Here is a 21,660-nt window from a genome sequence, read left to right on the forward strand (position 1 = left end):
GTACCTACTGCCACCAGGTCGGTGTGGAGAGCCCAAGCAGCCTCCAGTGTCCGCCCGCCCAGAGTACCGTAGCTCTGGTGGGACACGGGTTTTCCTTCCCACCCCTTTATTCCCCCACCACCCAGTGGTGGTGGTGTCCGGTGCCCAATGCTGCCCTGGCAGCAGTGGCATGCATGTGGCGCTCTACATCTCCATACCAGCTATTGGTCCGGAAGTCATGGGGAACTTAAAATAATCAACACAGACTATTGTCAACACTTTGGTTTGCTCGCCATAACTAGCAGGTAAGAACAGTGTGAAGACACTACTCACTATGGATGCAGAACACAGAGAGATCAACTATAACTAAGCAGAAAACTCTCTCCCTGCTGGTAGGTTTCCACAGTGTTGGGAGGTGCCAAGCAGGCTACTTGGGGGGGAAGAGATCAGTAGTCTTACTCAGTTCTAGACCTTGTTACTATAAATGTGACCTACCAGGCAAGATGTAAACCATGAGTGCAGTAATGGCCATAATGTTTATGGTAATAAACAGCTACCTCCTTGATTTTTGAGGTTTTGAGGTTTACTCCACAGGAGGGAATTCATGTTTGGTACTGTTAGCAAAGTCAAAAACTATGGCTAGGGAAATCATAGATCCAAGGCAGTTATCTTTTGATGTTGTTTTGCTAAATGGTCATATTTTCAATTGATTTATAAATATTTACATTTTTACCCATACAGCTGTGTTCCTCTCAACCTTGAGCAGAGGATCTTCTTATTGCAGAAGGCAGCAGTTAGTACAGAGACTCACTACTGTTCAGGGTGCTGACAATGAGTTCATATGCTTAGTCACAGATGGGACATTGGTATTGACCACTCCCCAGGACTTAGGGAATGCTTTGGAGGAAGGAGCAGAGAGAATGTAAGATCTAAAGGATAATGAAATGTTAGCCTCTAGACATAACAGAGCTGGTGCCTACATGAACTCACAACACCTAGAGTTTGTAGGCTTATTTTCCAAACTTACTTCAGAAAGTGTACTTAAATGCTTTAAGTTCCCTTCTAGCCCACTGCCCACCAAAGGTAGTGGAAAAGAAAGGTTAATAAAGTAAGAGGGGATGTGGACCTACTTCGAAATAATTATTTTGGGAGGGTGAATCCAATCTGTGCTGTCAGGATATCAGCAGTTCAGTTCACACGAATCAGCACCAGTACCTTGATCCTCTTGCAAACACCATTCACAAAACAGCAATGGCAGTTCAATCTAGCAGAAACCGTGAGGCTCAGTCAATTGGCCCAAGTCTGCAGACGTGGCAAGAAGCTCTTGGAATACTACCACAAGTACTTTGGTGCATTTCTCTCTACAAAGTCACCACACATGATGATCAGCAAAGAGTGGAAAGGTGAACCAATGCCACACAGCATCGTCAGCAAAGCCCAACGAAGACCAGCAAGGTAAACCAATATTACACAACATCACCCATTGTTCGTTGGCTTATACTTGTACCATTTTCAAACATCATGTGTTCTCTCAAGTGTCTGCTCTAGCAAAACATCACATGCCCTATTTTCAGGCAGCTTCCAGAAAAACACCAGAGTCTGTTCTTAACAAAATATCCTCCCACGTGTCTGCTTCAGCAAAAACATCCTATCATAAGACAGTTTCCAGAAGAACATCACATGACACAACTGAGTCTCTAAAAAAAATCTAGAAATTTCCATTTCGATGGTTAGCTGCTCAAGACTTCATGAGATTAAGCCAGTTGAAAATACTATCAGTGAGAGAAAAGCCCAAGTCCCCATCCCAGATGAGTAGCTATTGACAGTGAATAGTTTCTGCTGGAGGGTGAGTCACTGTTCTTTAAGGGATAACCATTATTATGCTATTCACGGCCAAGTGAATAGCATCTCAATCATGGCATATTGGAAATATTAATTGAACTTGAGGAGAAAAGGGAGATATCTTGGGGACAGAGGCCAGTGGATGTAGAAGGAAAGAATGGGGCACAGACATGATTAAGTTTCATGGTAAAGATCCATGAAATTTTCGAAGAATAAAAAAATGAGAGGAAATAGTGTATTGTGATTTAAGGGAACAGCCTGTTATAATGAGGAATGCATCGGCTTCTCATGGTAACAGATGTATGGCATTTGGGATCTGAGGTGACTGGTTAGTTGTTACAACTAACCAGTTAGGAACAAAAGAGAAACATGTGCTGATGTTCATGCTGCTTTCTTCTTTATTCAGTTTTCATCTAGCCAGGGACCCAAGCCAGTAGGATGATTTCCACTCACTTTACCTTGAGTCTGCCACTTCAGTTAAATGTCTGTTCTCTACATGATTCCATCTCAGTTATGCTGACAATGAAATATAACCATGGCAAACAGAATAGTCTATAGACTGCTCTTAGGTTCTCCTGATCTGTAGTGTAGTTTAAATATGAGATACCGTGGTTGAATCTTAGTTTGGATGTCCTATCTAAAATTAAAATAAAGTATTGAAACCACTGACTATTGTTTCAGGTCCTATCAGATCTTTAACATCTAATAATGTAGCTAGTATTTTTATGTGTAAAACTGAAAGTCTCAATATTCAGCAATGCATATTTGTATTACTCCTGGATGTTTTTTATGGACATGTAGTAGACTTCTTTAGTTTGTATGAATAATCTTGGTTTGAAGTTTACTTCTCAAATATCAGAATAGTTTTACTGGATGGATTTCAGCCTCCAGTCCCTTGAAAACCTAAGTTCTATCACTTGATTGTTGGTTTTTGGTTTTCTTGAGCAGGGTGGGTGTGCTTCTTGACATAAAAGTCAGATAAACATTTTAACCCAGCCAACAAGATTTTTTGCTAGTGAATTAAGGTCATTTACATTTCAGCTTATTACTGAGAGATGCTTACTAACTGCTAGGAGTTTTCTGTTGTTTTCTGAGTATTCTATTGATTTCTGTGGTTGTTGGTTGATTCGTTTCTATTTTCGTCCTTCCCCTCTGTTAGAATTAGAGATTTGGTAGTTCCCTATAGAGGACAAGATGAGCTCAACCTTGCTCCTCTTTGCTTGCCTTCTGCTCTCGTGGAGTTTCTTTCTTTTCTGTGCTGTTGTTTTGAGATGGCTTTTCTTTCTTCTCAATGTAGATTCTCTTAGAATTATCTTCTGAAGTGATAGTTTAGTTATCAAAAAGGTCCTTAGTTTGTGTTTGTCCTGAGATGTTCTTGTTTCATAGTCAAATTGTTTATTTTTGAGTTTGTAATTTAATTACAACATTTCTCCATTCCCTTTTCTTCTTCCAAATCTTTAAATATACTCTTCCCAACTCTCCTTCAAATTGATGGCCTTTTTCTTCAGTAATTGTTATTGCATGCATATGTCTTACACACACACACACACACACACACACACACACACACACACTAAAATAGAATGTGTTACCTGTATCTATGTTTTCAGAGCCGAATGTTTAGCACTAGACAGTCAAGCTTAAAAGACAGTTGTGTTGTGTATAGAATCACTAGTTTATAGTTATTTACTTTTACGGATTAATCACATCATTCCATGCTTTCAAGCCTTTCAAGTTTCTGATGAGAGATTTGGTATTATTCTGGTCTTTTCCCTTGTAGTTGATTGGCATTTTTCATTTACAGCTTTGCTGTTATTCATTTGATTTGCATCAATACTTTGCTGTGAATCAATGTTTTTCTGGTCACATCTTTTAGGTTCTAGATATTTCTTACATTTCAATGCCATTTGTGTTCTCTGTGGGTGGAAATTTTTTCTGATATAATTCATTGTGTAGATTTTATAGGCCTCCAGCATTTATCTGACCTGCTTTCTTTATTCCGAGGATTTTTAGGTTTGCTCTTTTGATCGTATCCCACAGCTCTTGGAAGTTGTGGGCAGGATAGTTAATTTGTTTTTATTGAACTGTTAGTGTAGTATTTCCCTGACCCTGTCTTCCATTCTTGATATTCTTTTTTCTTACAGGTTGAGTTTGCCTAGGGTCTCTTTGAATTTGTCTATGGTTGGGGTTCCATGACATTTTCTCCATTCCATGTTAGCGTGTCTATCACCTTTTTTACATGTTCATTACACACCCATGTTAATATAAAATAGGTGTAACTTCCCTAACATTTCTAGGAGACAAAAATTACACTTATGGCCCCAGGCTATTTAAGTCTTTACATGTCCTTTCCCAAGACGTCCCTAAATCTTTAGGTGCTTGATATGCATTGGAGGTGACTCTGCTGGAGCTGTAGACCACACAATCATTTGTTCTTTGCATTTTCACTTATTGTGTTTTTCTTAATGGTCTTCATTTGCTGCTGCTTTGAAGGGTGAGATGAATACTTATCTACAGTTGTAAGAATAAATACTTAGAATGTAATTAGGAATTAATGTTGGTTTAGTAAAGTAGCAGTTGTAGGTGTTCATTCATGGGACATGACTTCATTAGCTCTAGGTAGTTGCCATAGGTTTCCAATAGCAGACATGATTTTCTTCTTATAGAGGGGGCCTTAGGTGCAGCTAGAGACTGACTTCTTTGAGAGATCAATTACTTTTTTCCTTTGACTAATATTTTTGCTTATTTTCTTGGATTTACAGTAACCAAGATGAATTCTTGCAAGGTTCCCCAAGATATGAAGGAAACTAACATAGAGGATATCCCATCTTCTGTATCCTCTATACCCTAGCACAATGAAGCCTACTGTGATATGCTCAACCAACACAAGGTGCTTCTATTAGCCTCTTATTCAGAAACCTCCAGAGGATGGAAATTTTTAGGAATATGATCATAAAGTTACTATTTCCATGGAAATACAGGAATCAATTTCACATATTCTAAGCCTTAGCATACTACTTGTAAAAGCTACTAAACCATTTATATTTCTTTAGCATTTTGGAGCAAATTAAAAACTTGCATCTTCCTAAAAAGAAATCCTTTGGAGGTAGCCATTCAGAATCAAACACAATTACATCATAACACATTTAGTGACAGATATGTGGATTGTCTAATGAGCTGGGATGCAGCCTACTACTATATGATGTGTGTGTGTGTGTGTGTGTATGTGTGTATGTGTGTGTGTATGTGTGTGCATGTGTATGTGTGTGTGTATGTGTGCATGAGTGTGTGTATGTGTGTGTATGTGTGTGTGCATGTGTATGTGTGCGTGAGTGTGTGTGTATGTGTGTGTGTGCATGTGTATGTGTATATGTATGTGTATGTGTGCGTGTGTGTATGTGTGTGCATGTGTATGTGTGTGTATGTGTACGTGAGTATGTGTGTGCATGTGTATGTGTGTATCTGTGTGTATGTGTGCATGAGTGTGTGTGTGTATGTGTGTGTATGTGTGTGTGTATGTGTGTGTATGTGTTTGTGCATGTGTATGTGTGCGTGAGTGTGTGTGTGTGTGTATGTGTGTGTGCATGTGTATGTGTGTGTGAGTGTGTGTGTATGTGTGTGTGCATGTGTATGTGTGTACGTGTGTGTATGTGTGCATGAGTGTGTGTATGTGTGTGTGTGTGTATGACTGGCTAATTTTTTGTTATGTGAAATTTTCACAATTCACAGGATAGGAATCACAATATATTAATCTTCTTATGCCAGTAGAGTTTGAGCACAGCTTCGACACATGTTTGGAATGTAACAGTCGTTTAAGAGTGATGGGATGAGTCCTGGTAAAGGATTTTTTTTTCTTGTTTGCTTGACTGATTAGTTCAGATTTTTTTTTCTTCAAGAGAAGCTAGATCTCTTGGGGGTGGAGGGTGAGGTTCTTTGATTTTTAATTCTCAATTAATTTCCCTCTTATTATCTTTAGATGCAGTTTCAGGTGATCCGGAAACGGGTCTGAAATTCCTGATCTTCCTGTCTCTCTCTCCCCAGAGCGGGAATCACAGGCAGGCAACACCACACCAGGGTCTTGACCAGTAACTCAATCCCTGAGAATGCAGATGGCTCAGTTCACACAGAGCCACCGATCTCAGCTTCTGCATTAAAGACGCAATGACGTCAACAAGGTTCTCTTCAACCTCCACCCTCTCAATACTTCTGAGCCAGGAAACTGCCCTTTCTTCTCATAGAGCGATCTAGTGGGGTTTCCTACCCCAGCCCAATAGACACAGAGACGGCAAGAGGATCCCAGGATGTGCAAATGCATCTGGTAACCACCTAGTAGATTGTACCCTGTGCCCAAGACCAGCACTAGCTAGAACGTCTGTGACTCTGGAGGATGTCACAGGTTCAAGTCTCTGGGATTCAAACGTTGTACATATTTCACCCTCTATGTTGGCATTTTTAAGACCACCCTGATACTTGTGGAATATCTCTGGTAATGCTGGAAGCCCACGGGTAGATCCGGATCTGCTTGGCCAGTGCCCAGGGATATAGATAACTGATTGTCTTTTCTGTCCCTACGGCCTTTGGCTCTTGGCCGATGACCTACTGGTGGCTTGTCATAGCTGACTTCGTGTGAAACTGCCTGCCACATTGAGGGCAGGGGTAGTGTGGATCTGCCCGAGGGCTGCAATTTCAGAGCCCTAGCGAAAGCAGCGTCCACAGTCAGGGCATGAATAAGGCTTTTCACCCGTGTGGGTGTTCACGTGGCGTTGAAGATATTTGGAATCCGCAAAGGCTCTGCCACAGTGAGTGCAAGTAAGGGGGGTTCATGCCGCTGTGTACCACCCACTGGCGCTCATGGAACCCTGAGCTCTGACTGAAGCAACGTCCACAGTCAGCACAACAGTAAGGCTTTTCCCCAGTGTGGACACGGAGATGGCTTGTGAGTGCAGAGCGCTGTGTGAAGGTCCAGCCACTGTAGGTACAGCGATGAGGCCGCTCCTCTCAGTGTACGGCCCAGAGTGTGCTCTGGAAAGATGCCCGACCAAAGGACTTGTTGCAATCTGGGCAACCAAATGGCTTTTCACCTATGTCAGTGTGCATGTGCGCAACCAATGTGGACCGCTGGGAAAAACACTTCTCACAGTCAGGACAGCGATGAGGCCGTTCCCTTCGATGGCTCGGTGCATGCCCAGGGAAGAAGCCCGGTCAAAGCATTTGTTTCAGTCGGGGCAACGGAATGGCTTTTCACCTGTATGTGTGTACAGGTGCCTCACCAATGTGGGCCACTGGGCAAAACTCTTCCCACACATATGGCGCCCATGACGCTGATTTGCCCTTGGGACCGTGGCTTGAACACCACTAGAGGTAGGTTGCCCCTATTGAGTGAGAGTCCCTGGACAGCAGATCCAAGTTGCTAGGTGGGCCAGCAAATGAGAGTTGTGGCTCCTTCAGCCCAGCTCCTGTAGAAAATGTCTTCTGGGTTGCCTCGGTCTCTTCCCCTGGTCTCTACCTTTCCTCCTCATGTAGGCAATCTGAGTCGACTTCTGTCTTGCACATGGCCACCTCTGGATCCTGGGCACCAGGTCCCCATAGTTCGTCCTCTTCCTCCACCCAGCAGATGAGCGCTGGTTTGGAGCCTCCGACTCCGATAGAGCCCAAGAGACTGTAGGTCTCGCTCATCGCCTCCCGGTACAGGGTTCTCTGTGCTGGCCGCAGACACCTCCACTCCTCCAGGGAGAAGCACATGGCCACGTCTACGAAGCTCACTGCCCAGGGCTTACTGAACGCAGGCTGTGCGGAGGCCCTTCCCCGGGGCAATCCCCTGTGCCATGTGGACTCCCACCACAGACCCCGGGTCAGACCAGCGGCCCAGGGATCGCTGGCCCAGCCTGTGGTCTCCGTGGTCTGGTACCAGGGCTGAGAAGGGACAGGAACCAACTCCCTGAGCAACCTAATGTAGATGAAAATTGAAAACTGATAGACGCACAACCCTGGTAAAGGATTTTTAAGAGCTTTGACATCCCATACTTGGAGGTGTTGGAATAGCAATAGTAGACTAAGAGTAGGGGGAAGGTGATTAATTTGAGAATCAGTGAAGGGATTTTCTAGCATTACTTATTTTCATTTTTTTGTCAAAGAATGAAATATGACAATTGAAAGTTCTTCAATGTCAAGCACTCTGTCTTTAGTGTTATTGTGTCGTTTGTATCCAAGGCTAATCTCAAACACAAAATCTTCATGAGTTGGCCTTACAAATTCTAGGATTACAGATGTGTGCCACTATATCCACATTCAATTTTATGACCCACTCAGCTGAAAATGAAGGAATTAAACTCTATGTTACCTCTCTGTTCTTTTACTCCCTTGTTGAAGAAAGGTATTTTAAGTGTCTACAAATGTTTCTGCTTTAGAACTCTAAGAAAAAGTTGAAACAAGCCGGTGGACTCTAAGTACTACAATTGAAAGTTTGACATGAATCTATGGAAGTGGCTGAAACTTTTCTGGCAGAGTTTCTATGGTGCTTTCTTGTCTCTGACTTGAAGCCAATACATGCAACTCCTCATCTGATGCAGGCACTTCCAACATCAGTAGAATTGTTTCTCAACATAAAAGATTAAGTGTAAACTTTACATTGTATGCCATTGTTGAAAGCTGTTCAAGTCTAATTGTAGATCCCTAGGACTGGAGTTTCATACTTGTTAATTAGAGAGAGAGAGAGAGGGAGAAAGTGTGACAGAGAGACAGAGACAGAGACAGAGACAGAGAATGAGGAGGGAGAGACAGAGAAAGAGATAGCAATAGAGAGATTGACCATAAAGATGGGAGCATGGGTAATGAGGATCTGAGAGAAGTTGGGGGAGGGGAAAATATGATCAAAATATACTATATGAAATATTTCCAATTAAAAAAAAATTGGAGGGCTTTGTTGCTTAAAGCTGGCCTAAGGAAAACAGATCAATTCTCCTCCAACAGACAACTCTTGGCGCTATCCCTTTGCAGAAGTCTCCTTTTAGGACATTGTTCACTTCTTACAGACCTCATGGATGGGGCCATCTTCACCAAACTCCTTGTCCAGAGGATTCTGTCATCCAGTCCATTTGGACCTGTGCTATATGCCAGGCACATTGTCCTTAGTGACTATGGCACATGTAAACAAACAAAAGGTAAGTGGCTACTTCGTCTAAGAGCCAAGAGCCGAAGACAAATGTAAAGAAGCAACAACTATATAGTCCTGAGAGGAGACATCCAGTCAAAATGGCTGACCTCAGTGTTATGTACATCACAATACAATTAACCGGATGAGGTGACAAACGGGTGATTGTCTATGCAAGTGGGACATTCCCAGGATAAAGACATATGAAGGTGTCTTGTAAGCTAGATGTAAATCCAGGTGCTGAGTATTTAGGCCAGGCCCCCAGCACACAGTGGTCAGTGTTATAAGCTGCATCCATATGATTAGTTCTTAATTTGTTGGTAATAATAACACCATATTACATTTCATAGTCTACAGCATAAAAGTTATACATTCACATGTACCATTTTAATAGAAACTTGGGATAACTGCCATTTGTGTGATTTAATGTAGCCATGTTTTATCAATGGCCATTTTTATATTTATACAAAAAAAAAACCTTGACAAATCATTTCAAATTAATATTCCAGGTAAGAGGAGAATGTTATTGCTAAGAGGGTCTTTAAATACAGACTTCATTACGTCCCTGATTTTATAGATAAGAGCTTTAAATAGGTCAACTGATTTTTAAAAAAAAAAATGAATAATGTAAAATATTCAATATCTCGCCATGATCCCCATCTGCAGACTCCAGGTCTTCTGATCCTGAGGTCTGAGAGATTTTTCTAAACAACCTGCCTCTCCAGGCACAGAGCTAAACTGCTTCTATTCTCAGGCAGACACTTTTTAAGGGCATATGACAGCAGGTGAACAAAGCCCGTGCTGCCTGGTGTCATATCATGGGCTCTTATTTAGAAAAAAAGAAGAGGGCAGAGCACAGGAAGCCAGCTCAGCAGTCCCTCTGCCCTGCAGTGTCTATTGCCAACAGGCTTTTATGGCCAGCCCTCCTCCTCTGCCACTGTAGCCACAGAATGGTCAGACAGGAAACTACTTCATTTAAATTATGTTCTCATCTCCTTGAGTATGGAACACAATCCTCCTGTAGTTTCTGATAAGGCTGATAATGAAGTGATCAGTCCATGAGATTCCTAAGTGGCACGGAGCCTGCATTTGCATAATGATATTATAGCGTCTGTCGAACTCAGTCGCGGTGATCCATCCATATGAGAGAAATATAGGTCAGCAAAGATGCAGTAGCAATGAGGGAGGCAGGGCTATTCGCTTATTAGAGTAAGAAAGCTCTCTATCCTTTAGCTCAGCGTGACAGAAATAAATGGAATGGATTGGATCAGGAGCTTCTATTGGCTTCTGAACAATAAAGGAGAAGCATCAATTCTGTCTCATGGTTTAAATTCAATTCAAAGCCTACTTAACCCTTTCATCTCCATGAGCAGAAGATCTTTTCTGCACTTCAGTTACCTCACTGGGAAGATGTAGCACAACATTCTGGTGTTACGCTAATAAGGATCAGGAGTCACTGTCCCTGTGTTGCTGGGGGTGGGGGGCTGGGAGAGAGGAAAATAGTTACTTCTTTCCTGGGTTAGTAACTCGCTACCCTTCCCTGTTTCAAAGATCTGTGAGGTGTTTGGGCATTCTACTACTCTTACCTTTATTCATATCATCATATATTATTATTTTTTTCATGTAAAAATATTTAAGTTGTTTTTAACAATAGTCTACAAAAGGATGATTGTCTTCCAGAGAGTTAAATGATTTTTACAAATGGAAATTGGAATTATATCACTACTAAATATATTAAACAATCAAAAAAAGTATCTTAGTATAATAAAATGTCTGATTATGGGTATACACCTTATTTTTAAATTGAATAAATAGATATATTGTATTACTCTGAATGAAAATGTATAGCCTCCTCATATATATATGTATAATATTCACTAATAAATATATTTGTACAACATTTATATCAGTTATACTACAGTGTGTGTGTGTGTGTGTGTGTGTGTGTGTGTGTGTGTGTATGTGTCTCTGTGTGTAGAGTAAATGTTCAAACACCTTTAAGGAGAAAAGTGATGCTTTCGTGGAGGGATGACTACAATTGGGAGTGTTATTTATCAGCGAGTTAATTTCACAGGTAAATTAACATTAACATTACCAAGAACATTAATTTTTGGCTCCAAGTAGCATCAGTACTGAGCCATGACTACTCACCTGTGGCAAATGAAGGAACTTGAGGTCTAGGTATCTCCTAGGAACTCTGGAAGTTATATTAGTCCAAATGGGAGACTTGGTCAGAGTGGGACAGTGAGTTTTACTTCTGAGTTAGACCTTAGATGCCTTTTTATTTTTGCATCTCTGATCTCTGGGCTTCCTTCTTGCCAGACTCATAATTCCCATGCTCAACTCTTACAAGTCTATGCTGTGGCCACGGAATATAGTCAATAAAGGAAATGGTTAAATATAAGAATATCCCAAGCCAAAGTATGACAAATCACTACCACAAAAAAAAAAAAAAAACCAAAAAACAAAAAGCAATGTAATTTCCCTCTTGACTGAAAGTTTTATGTTGCCTGTCTATTATGATCAACTATGAGAATATTCACTGGGGTAAAGCATTAGCATGTTTTATGGCCATTGTTCGTTGATGGTAATCAATACACTTGTTATTGCCTCCCATCTACCTTGCTGACATGAATGTGAGGCAATTATCTGCTCATAGAGAGCACTTTGTAAAGACTTTCTTCCATATGATTGTAAACATATTTTAGTTCAGAAGAAGAAATGTATCACCTCTTTCCATTCTCCTCAAACTTTAAAAACAGTGTCCAATAGGCTATCATGTACAGGAGAACCCTGTGAAATGAGAGCAACTATTCCCTTTGTCTGGTTGCTGCGTTTTAAAAAGAGCAAATGGGAAACATGATCTGAACGCTATTGAAATCTGTCTATTGCTTGCCTAACGACTGAAGGGCTTGCCCGCAACTCTTAGATAGGAATAAAACTTGGAATACTTTATTGTTATCTATTGGACATCATAGTTATTGTAGCAACTGGAATCTCATAATTCTTGGAAAAATAGATTCTTTAGTCAATTGGTTTCTTTCTCCTCTGGTGCTCTTTAGTCCTCCTGCAGTATCACACTGTGGCTGCCAAAGTTCTTATCTCTCAGATAAGAATGTGGCAGGGAAGTTTTGGTTTATGGGACTTTTTTATTATATGATATGGTATTCAGTCAAAGTGGAATATGGAAGAAAATGATAAAGTTTGGCTTTCTTTCACTAATCACTGTGTTTACATTTTGCAAGAGTCATGGCTTTCTTCAAAGGCAGAACTGGCCAGCTTTCCAGGAAGGCAGTTGAAGTATGCCTTAAAAGTTTAAATAATCTCATTGAAGTTATAAATCTATTTACATCCTGATCTTTTCACTGGTGTGCCAGTGTGGGTGCCACCAAACAATAGCCCCGGGGAAGAATCATGTTATTGTTGCTGTCTGTATAATCTAAGCTACCTTAATTTCCCCTCCCTCCCTTTGATGCAACATTACCATATGTTGGATACTTTTGCTTTCTATTTGCTCTTTAATTTGATCTTGGCTAAAGAGTATAAACAAAGTGAGCATTTGGATCATGGAAATGCATACACTATACTTGCTATAAACTGCACCCTTGTTTTAATTTAATTTTGTTTTATTAAAGAGATAGTAGTGAGTGTGGGACAAAAGTGCTCCATTTAACCTATCATGAGTTGAAGAATAGCCTATCATGATATTTATTCTATAATTCAAACTGGCAGTTTTATCACGCTTTGCAGATTTCAATGAGCATGTGTGGGTATCACTCTGCTTATTGTATTCTTCTCTAAAACATGAACAAACAAATCCCCAACTAAGTAGAATGCAGAAGTTCCTATGAGACCCACCCATCAAATAACAAGAATTGCTCATCTATGATTGTATAAAACGTGAATAATGTGTGCAATAGAAAAGAAAACCTCGGGACTTCTACCCAGGCATAAAAAAGGGGGCTCTGACATGGAAAAAAGAAAAAGGAAGATCCCCCCACCCATAGTTCAAAGATAAAAGATAAAATCAAGCTACTGTGTATGATTTACATAAAAAAGAAAGCAACTCTCTATAATTGTGAATTGAGAAATGAAAAATAATAAAGTGAGATGTGGTGTGGCACATGCTAAAATGTCAGCTACCTTGGATCTGAGGCCAGAGAATTGCAAGTTCAGGAGCAGCTTGAACAACTTGCTGAGATCCTGCAAATATTTTAAATCCTCTTGACTAGTTTGGATTAACATAAAAAGAAATCAAATTTAGTCACTCAGTCAGTCAACTTTTATTTATTAGTCAGAAAAATCAGAGTAAGTCTAATCAGTGTTTCTAAGTCACTGAAATTTCAGCAGATTACATGGTGTGTTCTGCATTGAGGTCCCACATTAAAATAGTGTAAATTAGTTTTATGAAAATATAAACTAACTAAATATCCTTAATAGCTAAAAATTATATTAAAGCAGAGAGGTATTACCTGAATCAAATAATTTCCAGCTTGAGCACACACAGGGTTCGATAGCTTTCTCTTTCAGATGGGGTCAATCAGGAATTGTCTAGGTATAAGTTTCAGATGCTTAAGACATGGATTCGTGGGTGCCAGGCACGAGCTCCTTCCTACAGTATGTGGAGTGAGATTTGATATGGAGACTAAATTAGTGAGGTGGTATGATGAAACATCATGGCCAAAAAGCAAGCTGGGGAGTAAAGGGTTTACTTGGCTTACCCTTCCAGACCATAGTCCATCATTAGGAAAGTCAGGGCCAGAACTCAAGCAGGGCAGGAATCTGGAGACAGGATCTGATGCAAAGGATGCAGAGGGTGCTGCTTACTGGCTTGCTTCCCCTGGCTTGCTCAGCCTGCCTTCTCATAGAACCCATGACCACCAGCCCAGGAATGGCACTACACACAATAGGGTAGGCCCTCCTGCACTGATCACTAATTGGGAAAATGCCTTACAGGAAAGTCTTATGGAGGCATTTCCTCAAGTGGTGATCCTTTTTCTCTGTTGAGTGTAACTTTTGTCAGGTTGACACACAAAACCAGCTAGTACAGTTCTAGAACCCACACACTTAACTACCCTATTCTACTTGCTCCCTGAAGGAATCCTGCTTGTCACAAATCCCAGTGATCTTCCCCCTCGTGTGGCAGACTACTTTCCCACCCTCACAATGGAGAAATTTAGCATGATTTTTATAAAAACTTTCAACAACAAAAGCACAAATGCAAATTGAAAGTAGATACATAAATTGTATTTGTCACCAACCTAACATATGGCTGCTTAAAATGTTTAAGATATAGTATGAAACCCATGCATTTCTTTTTTTTTTTTTTGGTTTTTCAAGACAGGGTTTCACTGTGTAGCCCTGGCTGTCCTGGAACTCACTCTGTAGACCAGGCTGGCCTCGAACTCAGAGATCCGCCTGCCTCTGCCTCCCAAGTGCTGGGATTAAAGGCGTGCGCCACCACCGCCCGGCATAAATCCATGCATTTCTAAGGCTCCCTTATTTGAAATTATATTGTTGAATGATCTAGTAAGTACTTTTCACAATATATGGGGTATTTCAAAGGTGCATACCATGTAGCAAACAAACGGCTTTGAAACAGTAATGTTAATAAGTTGATATATTTCTCAGTTCTTCTGCATTGGGTACCTGTTATGTAATATAATCTTATGAGATGATTGACATAACAATAAGACTTTTATTTTTTAGCTGAATAGGTTTCTTCATGGCACAAAGAATATAGATTAATTTTTCATAAATTACATGTGGAGTAGCTTGTGGTGATCTTTTAGAAAGCCCTATAGATGTGGTATGATTTGCCTCCACTTCATCATCAAATGAAAATGAAATACTAGTTTTTAGACCAAGAAAAATAGACCAAGATAGGTTGAATTATTCACATCTGAAGATTTCCAGTTAAAATGTCTCACCAGCTCATTTGCAGCTGGGTTGCAGCAGGCACCATCCTCCTCTGTTTAATGAAACTCATGCTGAAAATCTCAGTTGGAAGTTCAGGGAATCAGAGCCATTCATCAAACCTCATCATAATTATTTAATAAGCAACATTAAATGTTCAGTCAAGTCTTTAACTCGTCAGTTCAGTTACCACAGCTTAGTGCCTGTGAACATCATTTACAAAGCTTCCTGCTGCACTGTAGAGGATACAAATAAACCCCGTAAATTAAACCAACCCACAAAATAACCTCCTGATGGCCTGCCCCCTGGCTCACCTTTTCAGTGTTCAAAAGGGGTTTTTCTAATGGATTCTCACCAGAAAGGTGATGAGATTGCATTAGTCAGCTTGTGTGTGTGTGTGTATGTGTGTGTGTGTGTGTGTGTGTATGTGTGTATGTGTGTGTGTGTGCATGAGTGTGTGTGTGTGTGTGCATGAGTGTGTGTGTGTGTGTCTGTGTGTCTGTGTGTGCAAGTGTAAGCATTTAGGACTTCCTATGTGTATCTCCCTTCCCCCCTCTGTCTCCGTCTCTGTCTGTCTCTCTGTGTGTACGAGTGAGAATTTTGATGGATATTCATACACTATTGTGTAAGAAAGGATTCCACAAAAAAAAGAGAAAAAAAAAAGAGAAAGGACTCCAGACCACCCACAGGTAGAGCTTGAGACACCCAAGAATCATCACCAAAGTTGTGCATCACCCATGTGTAGTACTGTCCCACTCTTTCTGTGAAGCCAGCTTCTGCCACTCAAACAATATGCTCAGAGCCTTGTGCATGTCTCAGGTAACTCTGATAACAAACCTAAGCTCCATTCTCAACACCTGAGCATTATAAAAAACAGAGAACACCATTCAACCCCTTGGGAGTCAGCCCTTGCCGTCTGAAGAACTAGAGAGAGCCATACGTGTCTCCCACATGTAGCACTACCCAATGCCACCATGATCTGAGCCTCTACCACCTGCAGTTCAAGTGAAGAGCCTCATATATCTTCTATGGGATCTGACAACTTGATCGTTTGTTTATGTGGTCAGAAGTTGTTCTTTGCCCCAGAGGAGCTAGGAAAATTTCTGATACCCCAATGCATACATCAAATATCAACAATGAATGGCCCCCAATCTGAGACTCAACGACCACTCAGTTGGTCTAAAGCCTGACCAGTTGGAGTGACTACATATGGAGATACAAATTTCCACTCTAAATGTGGGTTATATATACATATCAAAATACAAGGCCTGTGACATAACCCCAGATGCTCAAGTCCCATTGGAAAACACAAGTAGACAAAAAACCAAGACAATGCAGCTCAAACAATAATTAGTACTTCATAGTAATATTCTCTGAGGATGACACAAAAGACAATGATTTCAAAAAGTAACTGTAAGTATGTTCAAGAAAGCACAAATAAATTAAATAAAACAGAAAACAATTCTGGATATGAAAATAGAAATGATAAGGAGAAAAGTTATAAAGAAAAAAAATAAAGAATTGAAAGCTGTAGCAACAGAATGGATCAAGTGGAAGACAGATTATGAGGATATGATAGGGAATTTAATGGCTCATTCAAAGAAAAATGACACATCTATGAAAGCCCTCACTAGAACACACAGGAACAACGAGACACTATAAAAAGACTTAGCCCATGGTCAATGGACATAGAAGGAGAGAAAACCCAGGTTAAAGGAACAAAAAATATTTTCAATGAAGTCATAGCACAAAAATTTCTAGATCTAAGAAAAGAGATGCTTATTAAGGTACAAGAGGGACACAGAACACACATTTGACAGGACTACAAAATAAGTTCTCTGTGTCATGGAATGGTCAAATTAGTAAACATACAAATTAAAGAAACACTATTAAAAGATGCAAGGAAGATCAAGTCACACACAAAGACAGGCAATACTAGAATAACAGCTTATTTTCCAATACAGGCTTCACAAACTAGACAGGCTTGATAAGTGTAGTAAAATTTCTGAAAGACTGTAGATGTTGGGTCAATAATTAAACAAAGGAAGAAAAAACCTAAATACACACAAAACCAATAAACAACAACAAAAATGAAACCAAAGAGATTATAAAATTTAAAAATGGCAGAATTAATTCATATATTTCAATAATAATATTGAACATCAGTGGCCTCAAATCCTTAATCAAAGGTCACAGACCAACAGACTGAAATTAAACCCGTATCCATCATTTGCTGACTTCAAGAGACACACTTTACACATAAATCCAATAGAAAACATGTTACAGTAAACTGATTGACAATGGTATATTAAGTAAATAGAACCAAGAAATGAGTAGAAAATATCTGACAAAATAAACTTCAAAGCCAGAGCTACTCAGAGAAGGTAAAGAAGGTCCTATCTGATCAAGAGAACAAGTTCTGATCAAGAGAACAGTTCAACAAGCATTACAGGCTTAATATGTATGTACCAAATTCTGACACAGCTAATTTCATACAACAAAGCTATGAAACTTAAAGCAACAGATTGATTTCAACATATTAATTATCATTAGGTGACTTTAGCATTCTTGTTTCACCAATGGACTCATTGTTTAGACATCAGTGAACAGAGAAGCCAAATAACAACAAATAACATTAAAGATCAAATACTTCTAACATATATTCAAAGCATTCCCAACACTAGAGAGTGCCCACCCTCCCCTCTTCCTTTTCATTTAATATAAAATTATGTTTTATTGCACAAGTTCATATGATAAGTGATTATACAACCAACCCCAAGTTAATGTGAATATTGATAGGCCATAAAGAACCAATCAGTCACCATACAAAGGCTGGGTGGATGTGAATGTTGACAGGCCATAAAGAACCAATCAGCCACCATACAAAGGCTGTGTGGATGTGAATGTTGACAGGCCATAAAGAACCAATCAGCCATCATACAAAGGCTGTGTGGGCTCTGGTAAAGTCCTGAAGGCTCATAGCACTGAAAACAAATACAAAGTTTAAATATGAAACTCATGACAAATTTCTAGTGGCAGCAAATACAAAGCCTAGGACATGAGTATCCTGTGCCCTGGGGTCACTTGTACCACACACTTAACAGAAAAGCCACTTTAAGGCCTTCTAGAGTGTTCTTCAATCAAGTTTGCCTTTTTAGAATATCATCACGTGGTTAGAATCTGTGTGATTACATTCTGACATAGAAGTTCAGACATAGTGAATTACAAGTCCTGAAATTTTTTTGTTAAGTTTATAGGAGACAAAACCTTATTGTAATATATCTCAGTTAAGTGCTTTATGACTTAAATTTCTACCATCAATATGGAGAGTAAAGATAAAAACCAAGCCCTATCCAGCACAGAAGTGCTGACCATGGAGGTGGGGGTTGAGAGCGAGCCATTCTCAGGAGCGCGAAAGCAGGAGAGCCAACCATACCTCTTATCCCCAGTGTGGTGGTATCACCAAGGGAGAGCTCCTCTTTCCTTCCTTTTCTTCTGACCAACAATGCCCTGGAGGTTTGACATCCCTGACAGCTTCATGAGAGCAGAACTGGCCCTGCCCCTTCACCTGCTATAGCACTCCAGAGAGCAGGTCCTGCACCTCACCTGGGAAGCGCATTAGAGCTGGCCCTGGATATTAGGGTGTCAAGTCACCCAACTCCTAGGGAATGAGACCAGGAGAGCCAACCCTGCTCTCCTGGATGGGGCTACAGACAAGATGTCTTCCTCCCCTATCTGATAGCTTGATCCAGTTTGTGCCAGTTAAATACCACCATCTGAGCTCTATGTATCTGAGATGTTCTTCTTTAAATTTAATCCTCTTAAACTTGTTTTAATGATAATGGTAGACTGCACTCCTCTGATTCAGAATCACTGAAGTAGATGAAGAGATGTCCTGTGGTAAAACAAATCAAGACCCAACAACCTAGAAAACTTAGGTACCTTCTTGTACCCTAGCTGATCACCGTGGGTTAAAGCAGATACCACCAGCAATAAAGAACACAAAACAATACACACAGTCATGAGTATTAAACAGCATACTACTGTATAATGAATATATCATGGTAGAAATAGAAAGACAAGATTTAAAATCTTCTGGAAAATGAAAACATGACCTAGCAAGATCTGTAAGATAAAGTGAAGACTATCATACAGGGCACATTTATAAGGGTAAGTGCCTAGATTAAAGAAATCAAAGACAATCCAAATAAACAAGTTAATCATGAACCTTAAGGCCTGGGAAGAACAAGAAAAAACAACAACAAAAACAGTAGACTGGAAATTAATAAAATAGAAATGAAAATAAAACAATGAAAGGAAACAATGAGATGGGTAATTAGTTCTTTGAGCAGGTTAATAACGTTGTCAAACCTTCAACCAAAACCAAGAGAAGTGCAGGAAAGCCTGGCATTAATAAAATGAGTGGTGAAGACCACAAAGGCATCAATGAAACACAGAAAAGTGCCAGGAGATGCTTCAAACACTATTCCAACAATTTGGCAAAACTAAATGAAATGGATGAATTTCTTATGACATGCAGTACTCTGACATTAAGCCAAAGAAAGAGAAAGAGAGAGAGAGAGAGAGAGAGAGAGAGAGAGAGAGAGACAGAGAGACAGAGAGACAGAGAGACAGAGAGAGACAGAGAGACAAAGAGAGACAGAGAGACAGAGAGACAGAGAATTACAGAGGGAAATGGAAGGAGAGAGAAATGAAAGATGAGAGGGAAATGGATGGAGAGAGAGAGAGAGTTCTAATAAAAGATTAATGATCCATCACAAGCTGTGAGATTTAAGCAACCTAAAAGGTGTTCTAGGCAGGGCCAAGGAGTGCAGGCATTTGTGGGCACCTTGCTCATTATTTCAAAGGTTTTGGCACAGACCTCTAGTTTTGACCTTTTGGAAACATTTGTCATAATTCAAGCTGAACATTCAGAATTGGCCAACTTGCATGTACAGATCTGAACCCAGGTGAGCCAAGGATAGCAGCACAAGTGTGCGTCTGGGGTAACTCTTCTCTGAGGAGACAGGTTCTTCACCCCTGTACTGTGATTGTCAGCAACACTCTCAAGAGAGCTGGAATGTTGTCTCTGACATATTGAAGAAGTCTTCCTTGTAGCTGAATCTGTAATACTACAGAATTATCAGGGGTTGATCATTTTTATTGTATGTTTCAGTGATTTTCAAAAGATTTTTCTTTTGCCATATGGGAAAAGGAAAAAAAAAAAAAGACAGGACATCCAGCACCTTTTCTCATCACAGTATCATACAATCTTACACTGTTTTTTAAGGCACTGAGTGCACACCCATAACACAAGTTCTTTTACCTTATGAACAAGTAGTCTTAGCCACAGTGATACAAAATTACATAGTTAGATAAATACGATGTATACCTTGTTGCCTAAATGTTCTTTGAAATATTACAATGGTTTAATAATTTCTCCTAAACAAGGCATAATGGTGTATGTACTTGGGAAATAAGGTCAAGAAGATCAAAAGTTCAAAGTTAATTTAAATCATAGAAAAACCTGTCTCAAAACATTATAACACTTTTTTTCTACTCCCTTGGATGTATTTTAGAATAGCTGGCCAACTCCCTGTTAAACACCTAAGCTTTACAGGTTAACACAGCTGGGTATTTTATGGTTTTTATAATGTCTCTAATAAATGTGTAAGAGTAAAGCTACTGGATCTTACACACTTGACATAACTAAGATGCTTCTCTCAGAAAAGTTAATACCAGCTTCTCTTGGATGCTGCAGCAGGAGGATCCCAAGTTTGAAATTCAACTTTTCCAAAGTAAGAGCACAAGAGGCAGAGTATCAGCTATGAGTATAACACTCCCCAAAGTTCATATGTACTTGAACATAAGAACTAGGTTGCCCTCATTGGGACTATCTTAAAACCTTTAAACTTCATGCCTTGGCATGATACCTGTCATAAGCCTTTCCTGCCATCTTTTTCTCACCTAAGTTACTATTTGCTTTTGGTTATTTTTATATATGCATATGTTTATGTTTGTTACACTTAATTCCTTCATTATTATTGGCATATAGATACAATAGAGATACATATTTGATAATATCTACAGTCTTTACAAGTAGGGTATTTTATGGAGATTTCAGTACTAGATGGTGAATGAAATAGAAAGTTGAAACCTATTAAAAATACAAAAGAAAGATTAAAAAACCCTTCCAATCAAGCAATCAAACAGCTAACAAAACACACAATAAACAAAGAAAGTTCTAGGCACCAGTGGATTTATTGCAGAGTTTTTCAGACTTGAAAAAAATTTAAAGCAATATTTCTCAAACTATTTTATAAAATAGAACAAGAACAAATGTTTCCCCATTCTTTTTACAAAGCCAGAATTGTACTGATATCTAGGCCAAAGACACAAGAAAAAAAAAGAAAGAAAGAAAATTGTAGATCAAGCTACCTGAAGAAACCAGATGCAAAATTTCTCAACAGAATACTTATAAATTTCAATTCAAGGATGCATCACAAAGATCGTCTACCAAAATCAAGTCAGTTTTATGCAAATTAGTAAGTGTAATCTCTACATAGATAGATTCAAGGACAGAAACTATACGGTCATCTTTTAGAATCAGAAGAGACCTTTAAAGAATCCACCATTTTTCACAAAAAAAAAAAAGCGCTAGAGAATCTAGAGATACAGAGGTATATCTCAACCAAAGAAAGACAATACACAAACCATACCCACCATCAAGGGAGAGGCAGAAGAATTCAAACTATTTCTAGAGCATTAAGACA

At 39.6% G+C, this 21,660-nt stretch overlaps 1 pseudogene; it reads right to left on the bottom strand.

Moving 5' to 3' along the window:
- Positions 1-6,259: 6,259 nt before the first annotated feature.
- LOC116087499 lies at positions 6,260-7,929 on the bottom strand (annotated as a pseudogene).
- Positions 7,930-21,660: the final 13,731 nt, after the last annotated feature.

The sequence above is a fragment of the Mastomys coucha genome, unplaced genomic scaffold (assembly GCF_008632895.1).
Source record: "Mastomys coucha isolate ucsf_1 unplaced genomic scaffold, UCSF_Mcou_1 pScaffold13, whole genome shotgun sequence".
Lineage (NCBI taxonomy): Eukaryota > Metazoa > Chordata > Mammalia > Rodentia > Muridae > Mastomys > Mastomys coucha.